This window comes from Salarias fasciatus, chromosome 10 (assembly GCF_902148845.1).
Source record: "Salarias fasciatus chromosome 10, fSalaFa1.1, whole genome shotgun sequence".
NCBI lineage: Eukaryota > Metazoa > Chordata > Actinopteri > Blenniiformes > Blenniidae > Salarias > Salarias fasciatus.
Window position 1 is genome coordinate 5,694,639 of NC_043754.1, and position 22,653 is coordinate 5,717,291.

Genomic DNA, 22,653 nt, shown 5'->3' on the forward strand with positions numbered 1-22,653 from the left:
ACCCTATTCTTCATACGAATATGGAGTATTGAAGAAAAGATCATTGCATCATTTCATTGGCCTGTCACTCAGCAGAAATATTCACTTCAAGCCAAATTTAATTTAAAAACACATTTGGGTCTTTTCAGACGAAGTGATAATGTCTTGCCTCCTTTGGCGTTTGCTTCTGTGTAGAAGATGAATGGAGGTGAGGGTGTTAATTATGTTATATTTCTCTTTGACAGAATTTTCTACAGATTATTTAATCATGCCGTGCCCAGCCAACAAGCTTGCTACTCAGTTTATCAGTGCGAAAATGTCAATACAAATCATCCCCCAAAGGTGACAACACTGAAAAACGTAATAGAGAGAAAAAACCTTTGAATCATGTTAGATTCTAAAGTTAAATACGGTTTTCTCGTCATTGTGAAGAGCTGCAGAGTCCCTGAATGCAATGCCTACACTGCAATATTTCACCTGCCATCATGAATGTTAAAAGAATGAGAAACACACTTTCAGAACAATGTAAACCAGTTGAGCATCACAACCATAAAGTACTGCAAATGTTAGAGAAAACTGACGGTGTTCAAACTTTAGATAGATGGAACTGCTGCCACATCGTTAGTGAATCATTCTGGTGCGCTGAAGTTTGTTTTCTGTCCACACGGACGTTAAAGCAGAAGCAGTCAGAGAACTGCTCGGCCTGCCTGTTCAGTTCATACCTGGATATCGATTGCAGTGCATGAGAATGAGTTGTAGAATATGTGAAACTTTAGAGCATGAAAACACCCAAAACATGCAGGACTACAGGAGTAGAACTGAGAAACACATCCTTATTCTACATGTACAGCTAATTATCTGTAAACCTGCTTTACAGGGTGCTTTCTGAGCCCTGGACATGCTGTAGTTACATTAACATTCATTCATACATGCTCTACACACACTATGACTGTGAAAGATTCTTTATTTACACAGAAAACTGCACAAATCCACATTTGGAGTTGTGAATTTTGCATTTACAGGTTGTGTCATGTGTTTTCCCCGTGATGGACTGCTGACCTGTCCCCGCTCTGAGCTGCCTCTGCAGTTGATCAACTGGGATCGATTCAAGCAGGCTGTGCAGAAGATGGATCGATGGATGGATGGATTACAAAGGACAAAGACAAGGGGGAAAAAATATGAAAACTCAAGGTCAGAAGATGAGTCTATTGTCCAGTCTAGGGCTTGTAGAGCTTGCGATCTGCTTGTTTTAGGTTTAGGTTACATCTGACTACAATGAAGAGCTCCTTACTGAGTTTTCTCGAGGGCTTGGTGGGGATATAAACCAGGGGTGTCAATCACACTTCAGATCTAGAGCCACAGACAACCTCATCTTGAGTTGGAGGGACCAAAATTGTCGGATCGGCCCACCAAACCATCAAGCAAGCCATGTTTGAATCCCCTCATCTAAACCTAAGCTGAAGTGTGTGTGTGAGACCCCCCAGGAGCAGGACTGAGACCCCTGACCTACAGCATGTGGTGGAGGTTCAGTAATTACTCGGGATTTCTCTGCTGATCCCCACTAATTACTCACCTCACACCTCCACAAGAACGCTGTCATCACAGTTCTGATCGTGGCCAGCAGGGGCGCTGTTTGCACCAAATCCCACTGTCCAGGGTCTCATGCTGGAGCTCCACACAAAGCGTCTGCGGTTATAAAACCTATAATCTCACTCCCGGCCCGTCGTGCTGGATTATATAATGCCGTCGGAAGTTGCGGCGGTGTAGCGGGTCTCCGGTTCACGGCGGATCATGGCCCGGTGCCGGTCGCGCGGCGGGAACAGGGCGGGTCTTAGGACCCGTGGATCCATCCTCTGTCGAATAATAAAAGTTGGGCTGATCTGTGCGCTGCCGTGCGACAAAGCGGCGTGTCAAAGTGTTTAGTGGACACTGCTTGCTGCCGTGCGCGCGTGTGTGTGTACACACTGCGGTGTGTGCGCTCCGCCGCTGGGTGTCCACGGTGCGCAGCAGAGAGAGAGAGAGAGAGAGAGAGAGGGAGAGGGAGAGGGAGAGTGGGCTGGTCTGACCGTGTTTTCCGGAAGAGAGGGTGTGAAACATGGGACGCATCTCAGGTCGGCGGCTGATCCTGATCCTGCCACACACCTAAACCGCAGAGCCCTCGTGCCGGTCTCTCCGCCTGCCAGACAGCGCGCGGCGTCCAGGCGGGACATCCCCTCCGGATCATCCGCCCGCCCGGAGACGCGTCCCGGCGCGCGGACGCGCTCCTCCGTCCAGGGTGAGTGAAACTTTTCGGCTCGCATCATTTCAGCCTCAGGATGCGTCTCGACTGTGCGCATATTGCAAAATATGGGGAAGTAAGGCTGAGCGCGCTCTTGTGCAATGCAGATGGATGTGGGTGCACGTGTTCGCTCCGCCGCGTTTGTTGACAGGTGGAAAATTAAAACCAATAATTAATGATTTAAAAAAAATGCTCAGGAGGAGGTTAGATCCTGTAGATTTGGAGCACTTCATACAGTGAAGCTGAAATAATGTCCTTTGACATGAAATGATGCTGCCTCATTCATCACTCACGACTTTAGGACGCTGTAATGTAGTGCGTCCAAAACTCTGGTTTGGTATCCCAGCAAGGGTCTCTCACTGCCTCTTAGGCGGTCTTTGATTTTGTATCTTTTTTTTAATTTTATTTAATTTTTTTTTGCCAGGGATGGGTGCTTAAGTTGCTGCATTCTTGCACGGTTTCAATGTGCCCTCACTTCAACACACCTGATCGTCATGATTGTCTCGTTTATGCAGAGCTTCATCATGCCAGGTTCATTGAATTCAGGTGTGTTGGAGCAGAACGCTGGACTGATCAGGAATGCTCACCCCTGATGTGGATTGCATTGACAGTTTAGCGCCTCATGGAGCTCCGGTCGTGAAGCAGATTTTTCATGATGGATTTAGTCGGTTATGAGGGAACTGCACTTGTCAGGTTTGATCACAGCTTTAACTTCTGGAGCAGCGAGCGAGTGTAAAATGTATTTGGGTTGAAAGAAAGCAACATTTTTGAGCAACTCGGATCATGATGATACACACTACAAATGCCACTGTCTTCCAGAGTTCCAAATTGACCTGATATACTTAAGAATTAAATTATGTGAGAACTTGTTTTTCTAATTTAACATGAAGAGCTGCAGGTGAGGAAATAATCTAACCGACGAGAGACTCCTTGTCAAGCCTCTACTCCTTCACATTGAGAGGAGGCGAGCATCTGATTAGGATGGCCCCTGAGGTCAGCCCGGAAGGGCAGGTAGAAAATGCCGTTAATAGTAATGTCCAGACTTTTTTGCTCTCTATACTGCTGCCGTGGCTCCATTTAGAAACAAATTTGCATGGATGAATTTCACACTAATTTAATGTGGAAAAACTGACTGAGAAACAAATAAGTCCATGTATTTGTTGCCTGTATTTCAACTATAAAGACACATTCAGTTTTATGATATTTTTAGATTAATTGATATTAAATATGGTTACTTGACCATTCTTGCTTCTTCCAAAAAATGGTGGACAGAGACCGCCGAGTGTTGTTTTACAGTGTCAGCAGGGCTACAAATAACATATTCCAATTTTTCACCTGTGCTTCTTTATGATCCATAAATCCTGTGTAAATTGCCCGACCATAAATAAGACCCTGCATCCGTCTTCTACTGCTCCATCTAATTCAGGGTCACCCATTCATCACAGTCACACCCAATCACATGGACACTGATTGGAAATGTGAAATAACTTTTTGGTCTCACACACACATGTTGTTGGACTGTGTGAGGACGTTGAGAAAGTCCATCTTTACTCCACACAGAAGAGTGCATTTTCTAGTTCATCACAAGCAGGTATCATTTTCTTTCTCTTTTTTTTGGGCTGTTTTTATTCTCTTGACAAATGTAAACATAAAGCAAAGTATAATGTTTGCAGATCTAATTGTTTTGAACACAGAATGAAGCAAATAGTTTTGTGCAGCAGGGTGCTTCACATGGAAATACGAAATGGAACTAGTAATTGGTAACTTGGTAATCTAAAATGGAAATTTTTGCTCTTTGGTCTCAGATGTTTGCTGCTAATATGATTCATTTGGCATTTACCAGTGAACCTATTAAGAAATTGGTATTTCCTGTTGAATTATTGGCAGAATGATTAAAAGATGGATGAAAACGCTGCGTCCCGGTGATAATGAGCGTGTTTGGGGACCCCTGCTCTTCAGGCTGACCTGCCTGCGTTGATAGAATGACTGAGCGCTCTTGATAAGGCCTATTTTGAGGAGTGATCTCACTCCGCCGAGAACGGCTCAGACAGCTCCTGCGTAAAAACAATGACACAAAAAAAAAAAAGTGTCTCAACGTGGCGTTCGCTGCCCTGAAGCCACCCAGTGTGTGATTGAAACGAGCGGCTGCTTCGTGTCCGTCTCAAGTGGCGCTCGTGGCAGCCTGCTCTCAGCTTTTCTAATCCCTCACTTACGAAGCCGAATGATTTCCTTTTTGAAGTCGTCTGGAGGATGAGGTATTACTTCAGAGTGAAAGTGCTGCTTCAATGCTTCAACTCCACAAACAATCGCAGAGTGCACGAGCGACAAATTACAGAGCCGTCGTAGGACTGAGGAGTTGGCGGAGTTGGGCGGGGGGGGCTCTTAAATCCCCCACTGGCCAATATCTGAGATGGGTTGAGCTGACTCGGCCGGAGGCTGAGAGGAAAAGTGCTGATGTGTTGCTGAGCAGTTCAACTTCCCTCTTGTGGTCTCATTTAATGTTCTGCGTGTCGCTATAGGAGCATTAGGAGATCAGAAATAGGACCCGGAAGATGGAACATGTGGAGGCTCGCAAGATTAAATGTTTGTCTGATCTAAACGAACCAGCAGCAAGTGGGTGAATTGGATCGGATCCTGTTTGTTTTGCATGTTTGATGAATTCCTGCTGCACAGAATTGTTTTTGCAAGGAGAACAAATAAATAAATAAATAAAAAGACAAGAAATTGCTCCCAGCGGTGCAGTGTGGTGCCACTGGCTGCTCATTCAGTATGGATTTTCCTCTTGTCAGTTTTCCAGTTATTTTTGGGTTTAAAATTCAAGGTTTATTCAGTTATTTTAACTTGCTCTTGCAACTCTTGACGTCCATTTGCTTTTCTCACACTTTTTTTTTTTTTTTTTCGTTGCTGAACGCGCTGACAGCTTTAACCCCCGTCTTAACGCGAGCTTCAGAAACCACAACAGAGCTTCGGCTCAGCTTCTGAAAAAGAGGACATGTCAACAGCTCGCAGCTCCTTCAGCCCCCCTGGGAAATCACTCGCACACGGCCGAGAGAGGAGAGGGAAACATCGTGTGTAACCTTATTACTGCATCAGCGTCTTTAATAAATGTCCCCCCCAGTTTTGCATGGAGTCCTGAGGAGCTGTGACCCCTCCTGCTCTGCAGCGCTGGGAGGCGGAGCAGGCAGCTGTTTACCCTGTGCTGAGTCGCGTTAGTGGTTTCTCGTTTTGGTCGTCATGCGGCGCAGAGACACCGTGGCTGCAGTAATAAGTTTTTCTCTGCTCTTGTGCGAGCAGAGCAGTGTTTGCCTTCAGAGCGTCATGACTTCCAGTCCAGATCCTCCTGGGACTTGATAGTTTTAGAGTTGAGTCACTGTGATAACAGCAATCCAGCTTTTGCCGTCTGTCCACATGAATGTCCGTGTTCTCCTTTTAATGTTTATATTGTCTTGCTTAATGCACGAGTCTGTGTGGTTTCATGGCAAAAACAATAAGCAGCACCCACTAGTGGTCCTACATGAAAACTACATTGTTTTCAGCATTTCTGCCTACGTCGTGTAAATGAGTCCTTAGAATACAGCAGCTGAATTTGCTCCATTTGATTTGATGATCTGATATTTCAATAAGGCTGAAGAGCTGCTTCACTTTCCTTCTTTCATATTTCAGAGGAACCATCCTGCGAGGTTGCGGTAAAAAGCAGTTTTCAGGAGAGCTGTAAATACTGATTGTCCTCCAAGAAAATGTAGGACATTCTCATGATGTGTGGGTTTTGTGTGTGTGTGTGTGTGTGTGTGTGTGTGGTGTGTGTTGTGTAAAGACGGCTCAGGTCTGTTGTATCCACAGAGAAGGTGCTTAATTTGATGTCTCCCAGGCTTTGGCATTACAGCTGGGAGAAAAGAGCAGCAGCTGTTCCTGCCGAGTGTTTCTGTTGGTGCAGTTCGCGCCGCCTTCGCCACCTCCTCCTGTTCCTGGAAGCCGTCAGCGCCGTGTTTGCCGGGCTGTCGTGGAATCGCTCCAGTGTTGCAGTTTGGACCGAGTTACCAGCTTAACGGGAGAGCGCTCCTTTCGAACGGGTTAGATTAAAACGGCAAAACACAAATGAGGGATTTTTTTTCGATTTTCGTGTTTCTAGTGTTGTCATATTCCTGATGATGCGTCTCTGATCAGTTGTCAGCAGGCCACTCATCCGCCACAAATCTGGCTCCTGTCCTGTCTTCAGTCGTCATTTAAAAGGAACAGACCTGCTCAGCATCCTATTAAAGATAGCTTTGAAAATAGTGTAATGATTTTTAACCAGCTTCCATTCTAGTGGTTCATTTACTGTTCATCAGGGTGTAAATACAGCCAGTCCCTATAGGAGATCAATTCCTTAATTATTGTGAATTTCTGTTATTTCTAGTTTATTCATTTTTGTTTTCAGAAATCACCACCTGCCACATGACCTGAATTGAACAGAAAAAAAATCTTGTCAGTGGAAAGAAATAACAGTTTTGTGTTATGTAATCTTTGGAATGACAGTAAGTTACAAAAATAGCTGCATTATTGTTCAGTCAGCTTGAAAATATGAGCTTCAGTGTTCTTTCAAAACATTTTAAGTGGTTTTTGGAGTTCTCAAAGCGGTCGGTGTGTCTGCTGAAGAACGTCCTCTGAGAACAGAAACATCAGATGGTCATGTATTGCCGTCAATACTGCTGACGATAATTTTTTTACTGTTTTCAATGCAAAACAAAAAGAAAAATGCTTGTTTCACCATCGTGAATGCTCACAAATTTCCCCCTCGTCAATTAAGTCCTGCCTTCTCCTTCAGAGTTACTTTTCGTTGGCAGATGAGAGCATTTCTTCGTACTCTAATACCATCTGGTGTGTTTTGCTCCTTCAAATGATGTTGTATGTAATGTACAAGTTTTGGTTTTCTTCCAATCAGGATTTTTTTTTTGATGATTTCAGTGGAATTGTTTTATTTTAAGGCTGTAATTTACTGGAAGAACTATATTGATCTGCTGCCAATGAAAATCCCCCGAGTTTTGTAACTGGGAAAATACAAAATACATCAGAAGAACCCCAACAAACGAACTTGTTGTTGATACTGTTTGCTTATTTCTTTGCTCAAAAGTCATCTCAGGAGCCGTTTTATAGTGCTCCATCTCTGTGTATGTTTTCTAATTGAGTTACTCTTATGTGAAGGACGTCTTAATGGTGGTGCAGAAGCTGTTATGAGACTTTTTAGTTGATATGCTGAGTGGAGGTCCGTTTGGAGGAGGATGAGATGTGTAGATGGACCGAACAAGAGTCAAAAGACAAGCTGAGAAATGGATTAAAGGTACAGATAAGTGACACACCCAAATACTAAAATTAAGGACATAAAAAAATAAATTTGCATTTGAAAGAACAGCAGGATTTACTGCAATCAATATACGTTGTGTAATTGACTGAAATGTGTAAAATGATGTTCCCTAAACCTAATAAAATACTGCTGCTGTGTGACAGCAAAACAAGATGTTTTGTGTTGTGATGCTTGTCGAAGCCCGTTCAGATAACAATCACTTCAGGTGAAACGGCATCATTTCGATGTTTTGGGTGTCTGTTTACACAAAAACAGTGCTCGGAGACACTGAGAAAACAGGTTTTTGAGAACCAACGGAACTCTTCAATCATCATTGCGACCCATTATGATTGTGGATGAAACATTGGGGCTATTCTTGTGTGTCAGTAGGACTTCCTTCCCTGCAAGAAACAAGACACGAGTATTTCCCCGTCACCACAAATAGGAACACATGCATGTAGGGATAAAAACCTTATTTTGACTCAGCCAGAACAAACCATCTTCCTGATTAATCCCAGCTGATTGCGCCAGTAAAATTCAAGAAAATAGTGTCTGTTGTTGACAAGTCTCCACCAGTCTCAATAATAACATTCAGTTTATTGTCATGTGTGCCAATAAAAAGTGTCAAAGTCTCACAATCACAGAAGCTGCATTGTTTTATTGGCCCACTGGCTCCGTTTTCATAACCACTGCTGGTTATTTCTCTGCTGTGTCTTGAAAAGAAGGTGTCACAAGCCTCCTGCTTTGTGGTGCTAGTTGTTATAGGGCAACGTTTGCATTGATTAATTGGTGCAGACAGGAGAGTGTGGGGTTATATACTCACTCTACCTTGTAGAGATCCTCTGGCTCCTCATGTAGCTGCCCTGCGAGTTGAATTCCCAGTCTGGAGTGACGTCAACGCCTTCGGTATGAATCAAACGCAGAGTCACCGGGAAATGTGCGTCCTGCTGTGACTGAATGCCGCCTTTTACACTTGCTCTTTTGCATCCTTTGCCACACGGCGTTTTAAATGCCAGCCGCAGTCAAAGGAAAACATCATTGTGAAAGTTGAGGTGTCGCTTTAAAGCGTTCTCCGGCGTTTGTTGAGAGGAGCTCCACAAATGCATTACCGGTCCTCATTAGTGCCTCCTGCGCCCAGCGCCGAGCCACATCTGCATATTAGCCTTCGTTATTCAAAGCAGCACCAGCGAGGAGTCCGGGGGGCTCTCAGATCTCTCTGTTAACCTCATCCATGTGCCAGCCTGCACTCTACCCCACTTGCACTCTCCCTCGCTCTCATTAGTCTGCGTATGAGCGACGCCGTCGCGAGAGGCGCCACGGGGAACTCGCACCGGTTAATTTCTTTTATCAGGACGGCTTTATTGGGAGAACATGTCCAAGCTGGAAGATGATAAAAGGGGAAAAACAAGATCAAGTTTTGATGAATGTTTCGAGACCTTTTTTGAGGACGTGCCGGAGAGATTTGAAATGATATCCTCACTCGGTTCTCGTTGAGAATCAAAACCACGAGTCCTGTTTGATGTCGATTTTTATCATGCCGTGTGACACTTTGGTACGACTCATCCACAGACTGTATTTAGAGAAATATACGGCTTGTCAGCCACAGAAAACACTCCTGAACCTCTTCTCCAGATGTTGCCTTGTGTCCCCTGAGCTCAGCTGTTAGTTCCATATGGCTGGTGAGCTAACCGAAATAATTGATGGCTGGTTGAGTTTGTGTCCGTCCTCTGGAGAGGCTTGTCTGTGTGCTGTCCAAAACTCCCACAAACCCCCGTCACCAGTTGCTCCTCCGTGGCCGCTTGTCACTGTGGCCTATTTATTTTGGTGTGACGGAGACAGCAGCAGGTCTGCCTCACGTCCATGTTGGTCTCCTGTTCCCCAACCGAATGTCGATTGTGTTTTGACTTTCACCAAAGTTCAAATCGGACCCGATTCAAGCTCGATGAAAGCTCGGTAGAACTGCACAATGGAGTCGCGGTTAACAGTCTTGCCTTACGACATTAACCTGAACTGGAGTTCAGGGCTGCAGCTTTCAGAGCAGGGGTTATATCTTACTGCGTATGGTAAATGGTTTTCACTTAAATAGCATTTTTCCACTGATTAACAGCCACCAAAGAGCTTTATGTCCGCCCGTTCACACCAGATGGAGGTGGCTGAAACGCAGGCTGCTCAGTCTGCCCATTGGGAGCAGTTTGGGGTTCAGAGTTTTGTTCAAGGACACTTTGACAAATGGACAGATGGGAGGTCAAACCTGTGACCTTCCAATTGAGACGTCTGCAAGTTTTTTTTGTTTTTTTTTCCAGTTTCCTCCAAAAATATGCAGTTGAGGTTATCTGATCACATTAAGGTCTTGCTCACACGAGAGTAAAATGAAATATTTCCTGTTTCATGACAGAACGCTTTCATGCCGATTGCTGTATGGAAACACGAGGAATGCTGAAAATGTAGTTTGATTGCAAGGCTGCAATTTGGTGTGTTCTTTTGCATACGATTCAAGGCCACATTTACACGACAATATTTCAAGTCAAAGCGCATTTCAGAAACCCTTCACATGACATTCATGCGGAGTTAAAAGGCAGTGTATAAGCCATCCTCTGTTTTCAGAGTTTTCCGTATTTTCAGACACTTGCAATGCCTTTAGTGTATGATCAACCAGAATTTAACGAAAGTGTTGTTTTCACTTGAAGGGACCTGTGCCAATCCAATACCACCCTGAGTTGTATAAACTGATACAGAAGATGTTAGATGGACATATACATGGGTAAAAATAGCATGTGCATTTGCTGTAATTTCAAGAGAAAGCCCACGCTCTCAGAGTATTCACTAGTTTGCCACCCAACCCACATATGACAGCTATGTGATACATATAGTAGTAATGAGATGTGGTTAACAGATGGTGTTTTCTTTGTTTACGCTGATACCAGTGATCCATGAAGACCAGGTGTTTGTTGGCAAAATGTTGCATGTAGGAGTTTTTTTTAATCAATTAAAAGAAATGGATTAGTTGCGGAACCTGTTGCTGGAGTTTAATTTGAAGTTGAAATTTTAAAAATAAATTCAGAGAAAGCAAGAGTAGTGAACACACCGCAATACTGGGATATCAGTGATGCTGCCGTGCAAGATAGCTGCCTCTTTAAAATCCAAGACTTCCTGTATCCTCAAGGTCATGTTGGGTTTGCAGAAACATGCATAATGCAACAACTATTAGTGATGTTTTTTGGACATTTCACTATGTGGATATTGTAATATTCAGTAGTAATTCTTTGGTTTTATGAAGTTATAGACATTTTTATCACGCATTCTCTCTTCCTCACAACAGAGAAAAACGTTACTTAAAAATTAAAGGTTATTATGGCACTATTTTAGCGGTCCGGCCCACTCAAGATGAACTTAGGCTGTACGTGACCCCTGAACTATGTTTTTGACACCCCCACTGTGATCGGGGCCAGAGGCAGGTATTTTTCAGAGGCAGGCTAAAATCTGCTTTTTGAAATGCCAAGCAGTTTGCCAACAGATATGCCAGGTTTTAACTCTGAGCATCTGAGTCAAATACACTAAGACAAATCTGAGTTTCTCTTTTCTGTTTCTCTGCTTCAGATTACACTCGACTTCCTCAAGAAAATGAGAGTATTGACGCAAACGCAGTTTTCCAGCACATTACAGCCTGTGTAGGTTTTATACTTAATGTAATTTTAGTATTTTTATGTTGACTTGTTAGAATTTTGTTTAAGCGTCAGTCGACCCTTGTTGAGAACACATGCAGTATTTAATTCAGATCAATGGTAAAATGCAGTCCTCCTGTTTTTTCTAGTCGCTGGTCTTATAGTCCAGATTTCTGTTCATTTAATTAAAAAAAAAAAACAAAAAAAGCTGAAGGATTGTAGTTTAAATTTAGAGCTGTGTCACCCACTCCTTGAATCACATTTCTGTTCTGCAATGACAACGCTCCTCAGCTGTTCTATTGACTAAAAAAATGGCTGAAACAGTCATTCCTCCCGCCTCAGGACCAACTGTAATAACTCTCTGGATCCTCTTTTCATCTTGCATGTTTATCTCCAGTTTAATTTTATTCTCCACGACATGTCAGCAGTACATTTCTTCATCACCCAATTTGCTGTCACAACATAAAAATCACAGAATATTGCATATATCTAAATAAAATGCAATTCTTGCTTTCTGTCTTTCTATAAATGATGTGTGCATCGGCGGCGGAGGCGGCTCTGGCAGATTGTCTGCTACTATTTAGTGGTGACGGCGTTGCTGGGGGAGGAATGGACTCTTGTGGCTGCAGTGACAGTCTTGTGAAGAGAAGGAGCTTAAACCTCTGCTGAGATCTGTGTTGACAATAGCCTCCTCTTCAGCCCCTCCACACGACGTGCCGCACTATTTCTGCTCAGGTGTCCTTGCAGTAGCCCTGCAGAAATATGTCTGTGTGGATGACGGAATAGTGTGAAAGAGCAGCAGTTTTTTTGTGATGAAAGCCTGGAGGAATGAGAAGCTGAGAAGAACTACCTGACCTGGGCCAGCTGACACCACCAGAGCTCTGCTTTGGTGAAGGAAACCTATTTCTGCGAGCGAACCGTTTCTCAAATCCTTTCCAGTTCTGAAGAATCGACCAACCTCTCCTCGCTTCTCCGGTCTCCCTGCATCAAAATTTCTCTTTGTAGCTTACTCCAGGGTGGAGGATGAGACACTCTTCCACGCCACCGCTAACATCGCCGACGGAAAGAGGAGGCTCGAGGATCAGAGGGCTGAAACTCTTGTTTCTGAAGAATAAACCAGACTTTATGTTGGAGGCAGAGAGAGAGAGAACAAGGCTGAGCATTGGCAGATGGAAAGAACCATCTATAATAGACAAATTAAAGAGAAGTCAGTTGTTCTCACTCTGGTACAACTGACTCTTGTAACTCTGGAAGTTAGGATAACAGTCTGTCGGACAGACAGGAGGGCTCTAGAGAAAGCTTTGGGAAGGCTGTGTGTGTCTTCGGGAGTGCAATGGAGCATAAAGGAGCAAGATCGTAGAGGGCGTTGGAGTAAAAGGCAGTAATTCTAAAATGGATGCCAAAATGGTTCGGGAGCCGGTGAAGCTGTTTGAGGACTGAGGAAATTTTTTGAGTGGAGCAAGTCCTAGAGGAGACTGATCAGCTGAGTTTTGGACCAGTTGAAGTTCATGGAGGGTTTTCTCTGGTAAACCACAAAGACAAGCATCACAGGATATAACAGGAGCTTGAACCAGTATGGACGTGCTGTTTCAGGTCAGGAATGGACATATGTGGTTGATAAAACGGATGGAAGTCTGCAGCTCAGGTGATGAGGCTGCCGTTGGAGGTGAAGGAGGGAGACTGTCAAAGACGACAGACTCTTAAGCACAGTAAATCGTTGTAGAGTTGTCTATATTTCATGAGAAGTTGTCGGATTTGAGTGCGGATTTGGTGCCACCAGGAAGAATTTGAGTATTATTTCCATTGAGTTTGAGAGATGAAGTCATGTTTCATCCACATCGCTGTGAAACCTCAGTCCGTGATTTCTAAAAATACTGCAGAGTGGGAGAAGGTAAATAATGAAGAGAAGGGGCCCCAGGACAGAACCCTGGGGCACTATACTGCTGACTGAGAGGAGATGCCAGTGAGAGTTTTTCCACTGAACAGATTGTATGCTCCCAGAGAAATCTCCCCCAGTGAACCAGGAGAGAGTTGAGCTGTTTAGATCTCTGAGAAGTTTGGTAAAAGATGGATAGAAGAATGCTGAAATATGGTACCTGGGGAGGGGAAGTGGTCAAATGAAAAAACACATATCTTCCTGTTCTGATTGTTAAAAGAAGGTATTACTATTTTTGTGTTTAAATCGCCATGTCCCAACATAATGCCTGGCTTATAATTTATGATAAAATACTAAAAATCTTAAATCCTTCCTTGCAGCGGTGATCCTGAATTGTTTTGCGTTCTAGGCCAGCGTTCCGAGCATCGGCGGAGCGCATTGATATACGTCATGTCACATAGTATAATCGAATTCATCCCCTTTTCCCTGCTCCCACAAGGGGGTGCTACAAGACCGTATAGTTAACCTCACTATTGAACTAATCCGAGACCGGGAAAATTTTATTCATTTGTAGTCGGAACAATTTTTTATTTCCTCTTGTACATGGCGCACCCCTTCACCGATCGCGCCCTGGCGGCTTGAACACTTCGCCCACAGCTAAATGTTGTCAGATTGTTGCAAGTGCTAAGCCGGGGCAAACACAATAAATAAAAGAGATGCACCAGTAACACTTTATTTGAAGTATGAGTACTAACCTTTAGCTACTTTCTACACTAACAATACGAGTTATTAAATATCAAATGCCATTATGCCTAATTTATACTTCATATGCAAACGATATGTGAAGGCTATGCATTGCTGTGAACCGAGAAAAATATGAATCATCACTGTAAACATTTGATTTCGCATTCACTTTTTTGTTTCATATAATATAGTGTAGAAATATTAAGAAAACCTTCTTCGGCATGAAACATACTGTATATTTCTTCAGTTTTTTTTATTGGGGGAATTTAATCAGTTTGAAGGAAGAGGTAATATTAATAGTCACACGCGCAGCTTCAAAAATTCTCTGATCAGAATTGTAACTGGGGATTTTTAAAAGATGTGCATAGATAATGTACACAACAGGCGTGTGTCTTTGAGGAGTAAGATTGTGAGATGAGTCATGGCAGGGCTGCTGGGCTAAACATTCTCTCGCTCTGTGATACCAGCAGCCCGCTCGTGGCGATCCCTCTGTTATCCGCTGCCTGTGACCTTTCCCCACACAAAGAGCACAACCACGTGTCTGATTCTGTTCTTCAACGCACTTCCAGGTTTGTTTTTTTTCTTTTCTTTTCTCTCAACCACCACATGCACACAGAGGAATCTGTTCTAAAGAGATAAGAGCTCAAAAACGGGAGCATTTGTTTTGATGTTTTAAAGGCGTTGAGTCACAGATTAGCCAGAGAAATATGTTTTGGATAAGGCTTTGCGCTGCAGCGCAGTCCTGAAATGAGCTCCCTGATCAAGGAAGCAGTGATGATTACAGGTGATTTACACCAAGGGCCAAACCAAGTCACAAGAGGATACACCTCTAACTGGATATAATATTGCAAGAATAATTTATGCACTTAATTGTTCATTACATCATAATTCGCAGTCAGAGGCTGTTGATGTTATTCAGGTTCAGACACCTTTTATTGGAATCTTCACCCGCATGGCCTCACGCTCATGCTCGCACTGGCAGGGAGAGAAAGTGTACATAAAGACACTCTGGGGATGAGACAGCTGTGGCTGTTTGAGGAGCACATCTGGGTTCACTTAGTGAGCCACAGGTGATCCTCGCGCCTGAAAGTCACAGCCCGTACAACACCTCCGCCCATATAAACAAAGGTGTGAGATGCTTCCATGTAGCGTCGTGGTGTGAATTTACATCCCTGATATGACACGAGCATATAAAGAGGCAAGCCTTCAGCAAAAAAGCATGAAAAAATATGCATTCAGAGTCCGCTCAGGCATATTTATTGTTGAGCGTGGAACTGGTGAAGAGAATCTTTTCGTTTCATCTCATCTGACTCTCAGATGGCTGCGTTTTCATTTGTAGCCATGCAAGCAAATTACATTATGAGCCTGTCCTGAGCCAACCTTTCCCTAGGAGCTCCCTAAATTATCTATAAATGAAGTTGTCCTGGGTGATGGGGTTCATATTAGGCCCTGAAGGCCACCGAATGTTGTTATTGTCTACAAAAAGTAGCTTTTCCCCAACATTTGCACAGAAACAAAGCAACTGTTTTGATACAGTATCACAACACGTTGTAACCACGCTGTGCTTCTCCAGGGGAAATTCCAGGACAGGACATTTGGGGATGCTTCTGATTTAAAGCTTCCTGTTAATGAATAACTCCAGACACAACACTCAACTCGGAGGTTTAGTGGAGCTTGTTTTGCTGGATAACGGTTGTCTATGTATGAACCGGCCTCTCTGAAATTCTCGTCGAATTATGTGATTCAGTCCAGCTCGTGCAGTGTTTTATTGTTAAGTCCTGTATAAACAGTGAAAGCTGGTCTTTTGGCTCCAGCTCCCAGCATGCCGGATAGTGAATAAGTCAGAAGATGATAAGCTGCAGCCTGTGTGCATGAAGAGGCACCCTGGCAGCCTGCCTGCCACCTGACGACAGGTTTGTAAGAGTCCAGAGGGGGATCGCGATCACTGGGATATTCTGCCTCCCTGGAGGATTTAGAGTATCGCTTCAGAGGGAGAAGATAGATGGCTTTTCATTTTCCACAACAGATTAATCCTCTGCAGGCTCTCATCATCACAGATTCACAGCGTCACGATAGCGGGAGCTCTGAAGAGGGAAGTCAATGAGAGATTGGTTGCATTGTGCTTCTCCTCTTCATTGACTTTTGCAATCCCTCGCAGACTTACCGGAAGCTCTGACGCCCTCTGCAAATAGAGGATGCAGCAGGTTCAGCCACTGGTCACACCGAGCTGTGTCATTAGGGCAGAGGGAGGAGCCGCGATCAAGCCCCGCCCCTCGTGAAATGATATCGAGCCGTCGGCGACAGGAGTCTGCTCTGTGGCCGTGTAGAGGTGTGTATGGGTGGGCTTGTCCTTGTTAGAGGGACCCTTGTCAGGCGACGTTTCTTGGATTCCTGGAAGGTCAGGCATGCTGGAAGCTGCAGGCTCATTGTCATTGTGAGTAGGGGAGAAATAATTGGCTCATCTATCTTGCCAGTTCGCACTCTTACATCCTGTGTAATCCTGAGCTTATTATCGCCCGAGGCAGTCAACCTCCGAGAGGGCGGCCCGGGATTTGTTTTGGGATTGTTCCGGGGTGCGTTTCCATCCTGTCAGATTGCTCGCTGCTGGTGGACCCCGGGTCCCGGGTCCAGTCCTGTGAACAGAGACGCCTGCTGTCTCCATCACGTCACACTGATTGGCTGCACAAGGATGCATTTAATGGGTTTAGGGAAACAGATAGTTGTGTGGCACACACTTCCCTGCTAATCCCGTGGATTGAAATAAAGAGTTGCAGAGATTAGTTTGTGACAGGTGAACGTTGGAAAGAATCTTCCACTGCAGAGAGAGCAGTGGATCTATTTGTCTTTGCATTAAAAAGGCATTTTCTGGTAATGGATTTGCGGATTGTCAGCTTGTGGATGTCTTGTCTATTCTGGCACACACATGAAGGACGGCTCACCTAATTTACCTCAGCTGTTCACAACATTGCTGATAAGCCAAAAAAAAAAAATCAAATTTACAATAATTGGAAATATTCAAACGGTCTGAGTCTGTATCAAACGTTCAAAAACCTATGAACGTGGATCCAAAACATCTGAGACTTTTTCTGCTCTTTGTTCTCAAACAGTGCAGTTCTGTTTTCCAAAGAGGCAAATCAAAAATCAAAATGAAAGCTTTGCAATAATGAATGGCCTCAAAAGTAAAACAGACTTCTTTATTTTAGTCCAGAGGTGTCACACTCATTTAGTTCAGAGAGCACATAACAGCCCAATTTCATGGTCTGGACTAGGAAATTGGAGCCATAATAACTTTCAAAAAATATACTTAGTTTTACTTTCTACAGTCTCAAAATAAAGACAATCTCAATGAAACCTTGTTGTGCAAAATGCATTGAAATGTCTAAAAACTTCTATGCATTGTGCATGTTTTTAAAAGTCACTCTAACAGCATGGATTTGAGGCTAATGCAGGTTTGCTGTTTCTCATCGCAGCTTCACCAATATCGCAGCTCGGCTCTCGGTGTCTGCTACTCTTAGATTTATGAAGAAAAAAACAAAACAATGTTTTCAGTGAAATGTTTGCCTTTTGCTTGGTGGTTTCGCGGGTCTGATTAGAGCCTTGTGGGCTGAATTTGGTCCACGGGCCTGATGTTTGACACCACTGTTTTCGACCCAAAACACATGGAGACAAAAAGGAATCCACTAATGTAATGAAAAATCTTTCCTACTTATGAAACCACAGCAGGAAATATCTCCCAACACGAAGACACTGGAAACGCCCGGCCCGTATTGGAGCTGTAACACTGCCTCAGAAATACATTAGCAGAGAAGAAGACGTGGGTTAACAGAGCTACGCCGTGCAGCTGTTACCTCGGCATTTTAATGGGATGCTGAACGAATGTTTTCAGCTTGTGGAAAGGTAGCAGGCCTGAGAATAGGCAGCATTCAGCTGTTACAGTCTCTCATTGCAGTCAGGGTTTGTAATTTCACTCATTCCACACATTCAAATGAGATGCATCGCCATCATTAATGCAACATCTCAGGAATCTGCAGCATTTTATGTTTGTTCGGTTGTTTATACCCACACTTTCTCTGAGCCACAAGGACAAAGTGCAGTTCAACTCGCACATGATTTTTCTTGGACACAGAAATGCTCTGTCCGACCCCAAAAGTTGACAGAAACCTTATACTCAGAGGTTTTAGAGGCTTTTCGAGATTTTATTTCAATGTTGAAACAAGTCCCAGGATCCCAGTATCATCTCCGGGTTTACCGTTTTCATGCGTCCGACAAACACGACACGTGTTCTGCTTCTGGACCGCCTGTCCATCGGTACCAGTCTTGTTAACATGTTTTTTTTCCTCCACAGTCTCATTTGGGACTCGGATGTAGGACACACTTTTGATCTCACTCAAACACAAACTCACTACTTTTTGAAGGCTTAACATCAAAGGTCAAGTTAATTGTGGCTTCACATTTTCTATTTTTGCGAACGCAGCTGAATCAGGTCAACTGGACTTGGTCTTGGAAGACATTTCACCTCTCATCCAAGTGGCGTCATCAGTTCATCTGTTCCCTTTTCTGAGATCCGTCGTGCTTGGGCCAATGAGAATACGCCTAGATCTTTGAGTTGACTATCTCCAGAAAGGATATCTTTAATATAGTAACAATTGGGATGTATCAGGCGACAAGTTAACAATGTTTGCTCAGAGGTGAAGCAGACATGGGGAAAATATTAGAGTTTAAAAAGCGCTAAATTATGGCTGCTGGGCTGAGAGTAATCTTTCCACGTTGGAAGTGACGGTCAGTCCGCGTAGCCGATCCAATAGACGGTTTCCAGTCGATCAGACTGCTGCAGAGATTACTGCAGCTTCCAGCAGAAAGGTATCGAAATGCATTCACACAACATTGAATATAATGTTATGGCTCATCAGAGATTATTATAATCATGGTTTTGAAAATGTCTACTGGAGAGCGGATCAAACCAGTCCTTTAGGGTTTGCTTTGCGTTACCATAGGTGTGATAAGTATAACTGACTGTTATGACATTTCAATGCAGGAATGTGATGAACGTCTGCACTAGCATGCCATTTCGCTCCTGCAATCTCTCCCGAGAGCTTATGGAGTTATATTCAACATGAAATATACGGAGAAGCAGTTATAGTTTCCTTTGGTGGTGGTGGATGACGTATGACAGGTTTCTCGTGTGGTTTGCGTGTGTTTGAGGGTGGTTGGGGGGAGGGGTAAATGTGTGTGTGTGTGTGTGTGTGCGTGCAGCCAGTTGGTGTTCCTTTCCAACCTTTGTTATCCCTGCGTTTTCTTTCTTAAGCAGTTCCAGTGTGACCTACTCTTGCTTTGAGTGAGATGAAGTGCGGCAGGAGCAGACCTGGCCAGCCTGAGGTTGATCAGAGAGGAGAAATCTCTTTAGTATCAGATTCTTTATCAGATGTAAGGAAGCAATATATGTATTGGTCTGAGGTGAAAGTGGCTTCATATTAAATATCGGAGAAAAGCCTGAAAGAGTCTGGAAAGCCCTGCATTGAGAAGTATTTTTCATCGTCTTTAACAAGGCAAGAATCTTATTACAGTAGATTCTTTTTTTAACCACTTTATTGGACAAGTCCACTTTCCGCCTGGCCAGCGTTACCAATACAATGCAAAGAGCTGAGAGTCCTTGTTATTCTGCAACCAGCTTTAAATCGAAATATTGTCTCCTGACAGGTTTCTCGATGTTTTATACCAAAAGCATCGGCGGTCAACTGCTACACTAATACCCTCAAATTGTCTACTTAGTAGGTTTCATTGTACAAATGGAACTGATTTGATTACTGTGGCCTTTAATTAGACACCTTGTCACCACATTGCTGACATTTCTTCTCTAATCAGCTTGAAAAGGTTTCTTAATGATGAGAGCAGTGGGGATAAAGTCAGCGTATGTCCGTGGCAGCACAGTGTGGCTGTTAATTCGACCCCGCTGGTCCTTCTAGCCATGTTCAGTTTGGTTTGGAATGAGATATTAAAGGGCGGCCGCCCTGCTGTGCCTCAGACCGCAGGATGCACGCAGACCCGACGCCGGAGCGGGAGTGTAAATGTTAATGAGGCAGACTGCTCTGCGAGGTTCAGGATGGACAGAGATTGTACTTTCTGCGGTGAGATTTGACATCGTATATGTCAGAGGACTAAATCAACAAATTGATTTGTTGGTTTTACTGTATTGTCTCAAGTCTAATGAAACAGTAGCACAATCCTGATGGTCCAAGATTCACTTTACACCGTTTCAAGTGAAAACGCATAGTTTGAGTTTTCGTTTCAGAAAAGTTTCACTTTTAGACATTATTTTGAAAGTGTTCATTTACACAGATTAGTATGTGAAATAAACTTACTGAGGAAACGGTAGAAACACTGAAAATGATGTTTTCATGTGGTCTCTCGCAGTGTTGTTTGTAATTACACCACACAGAAAACAATATGCTTTAAAAACATAATGGAAACAATAATATTTTCTTGTTTTTCTGAAATGAAGTTTCTTGCTGTATAAACTCCGCCCAATTCTCCTCCAGCTTCTCAAAAAAAAAAAAAATGAATAAAGGGAAACATGCGTGCAGTAACTGGTCTTCTCCACCATGCTGGTCACTGCCCCAGGCCAGAATCACACACATGCACAGTTTCTCCAGAGAGCCACAGGAGACAAGTTGGCTTATTACAAATGATGCTTGAAATGACATTTTCCATTAGTGCGGGGGTCTCCGTCATGTTATCATCTGAGAGGTCCTTTCACTAAATGATTGTTTTTCCAGAGAGCCACTCATGTACAGTAACATTTTATCTAATTTCCATAAAAAACAAATAAATGAAATGTCAATACAGAATAAATAACCTGTCTCTTAACTCAAATGTACATGTCTGTACATGTTGCATTTCTAAATATATGCACATTAACTAACATTTCTGTTGGAAACACACACAGATCACTGGATTGCAATTTTACAAGGAACATTTTTTCTGCAATTCTTCAGCCATCTGTCACAACTTACTCAGTCCTCCGTGTGTTTATACCTACACCAGCTTTAACATATTCGCTGTATTTTTCCTGCTTGTGATTCAACGTCTATGAATCACGAGAGGCTGATGAAACATGTTCAGTGCTGGGCTTCACTTTTATGGTTCTCATTTGGAAAATACTGCACAAGCACACAATGTGATGATTGATGACTTTCGTTCTCTCTAATAGAGTTCAACAGTAATGGGCAGATCAGTTTTTTTCCCCCCCCTCTCCCTTTAAAACACCCGATCCCTGTTATCTTTAAACACCGAGCCATGTTTGATCCCATCTAATGTTCAGACTGAGGAAACATTGTAAGCATGTGGCCACAGTATGATGTCTGTCAATATGTGCTCTGTTCCACATGAGGAGTTTCTGCTTTGTCGATCGCGCCATATGAGTGTGTGCCTGCAGTCTGGCTACACAGACCACCCAAGGAAAAAAAAAATGGATAAAATAACACTTTCCTCTTTTTTTTTTATGTTTTATTGAAATGTGGGGGGGAGGAAAAAGTGTAATTTATTCAGATCATTGCATTTCAGATTGTCTTCCAGTCACATCTCGGTAATCAGAGAACAATCAGAGCTGATTGCATTTGACGCTGTCATGTTGAGCCACACAGTGCAGCGCTCTTCAGAAAGACTCGCTCGCAGTGGAGAGTGAAAAATAAATGCATTACCGCTGAGATCCGAGAGGAGCAAACATATGGTGCCGACGAACAGCCGTGCCCTCTAATCTCAGCCTGGACCCGCACGCTGCAGTTACACCGATAAAGACTGTATTTTCCATTGAACATAAAGCGCGGCCGGTCTGCCGGGTTCGCCGCTGGTATTAGCCGAGCCCTTTGTTGGAAAATGTGCCGTCGCCTCCTCTTTGCACTCTGTCAAGGACCCCCAGAAGACGTATCGGGAAAATATGCAGAGCATCCTGAGCAGCCTCAGTCGCGTTCGATCTGCAGTGCAATTCCTTACTGGTGAATGAAGTCATTATTTCAGATTTTGGCCTTGGATGTCCCTGTCGGAGGGGAATTGAACGCAGGTTATTGGTCAAAGAGGTTTACTAATGGAAGCCAAATAGATTCATTTGTTGGCCCTCCACAGCCCACTCTCCCCTCTCAGTGTAATTGGCTCTGCTGAAGCTTCTCTCCCAACAAATGAAGCTGAAAGAAGACATTGAAAACACTTCATATTCCAATGTGGCTCTCAAGGTTCTTACTAGATTAATCTGCCCAATTTCCTTTATCTCAGTTTGTTTACCTAATTAGAGAAAGATCTCGTTCGGTCGCAGAAGCTTCAAATATTGAAATTAGTCTCTGTAGCAACACATTCTGCACCAATCTCTATAATTGCGTCCATTAAGAGCCGAGCACTTTATTTCCCGCTGTCTGTCCGTGCGTCTCTGTTTTTAGCCACGCAGCACCTACTGCGCACACTGTTTGACTTTCTGATGATCAGACAAACATGTTTGTTGCCTATTTAAAAGTGGCCAGTGAGAGCGAGCAGGAGCAGCACTTAACAGGTTTCAAGAAGGCAAACAGACATTTTATCTCGTGTCAGTCAGTTTGTATTTACCTTAAACATGAACTTCTGTTTGGTTGAAACAAACCCCACGTGCACGGTGGTGCAGTGTTTAGCATTGTCTCCTCACGGTGAGGAAATTACTAGTTTCATTCCAAGTTGCTCCTTTAGGTTTTCTGCACAATATATCGCAAATTCATCATCATAACATTGTTATGCACAATATCTGCATCCCTAAACACCGTGCAGCGTGTGATTG

At 43.6% G+C, this 22,653-nt stretch overlaps 1 protein-coding gene across 2 annotated transcripts in view; it reads left to right on the forward strand.

The window, feature by feature from the left end:
• The first annotated feature begins 1,993 nt into the window (after positions 1–1,993).
• Positions 1,994–22,653, forward strand: part of camkk1a (calcium/calmodulin-dependent protein kinase kinase 1, alpha a) — a 64,315-nt gene continuing 43,655 nt past the window's right edge. For both annotated transcript variants that reach the window (XM_030100997.1, XM_030100996.1), the window contains exon 1: positions 1,994–2,254. The gene's annotated coding sequence lies outside the window, so the exon portion shown is untranslated. The remainder of the gene's footprint in view (positions 2,255–22,653) is intronic.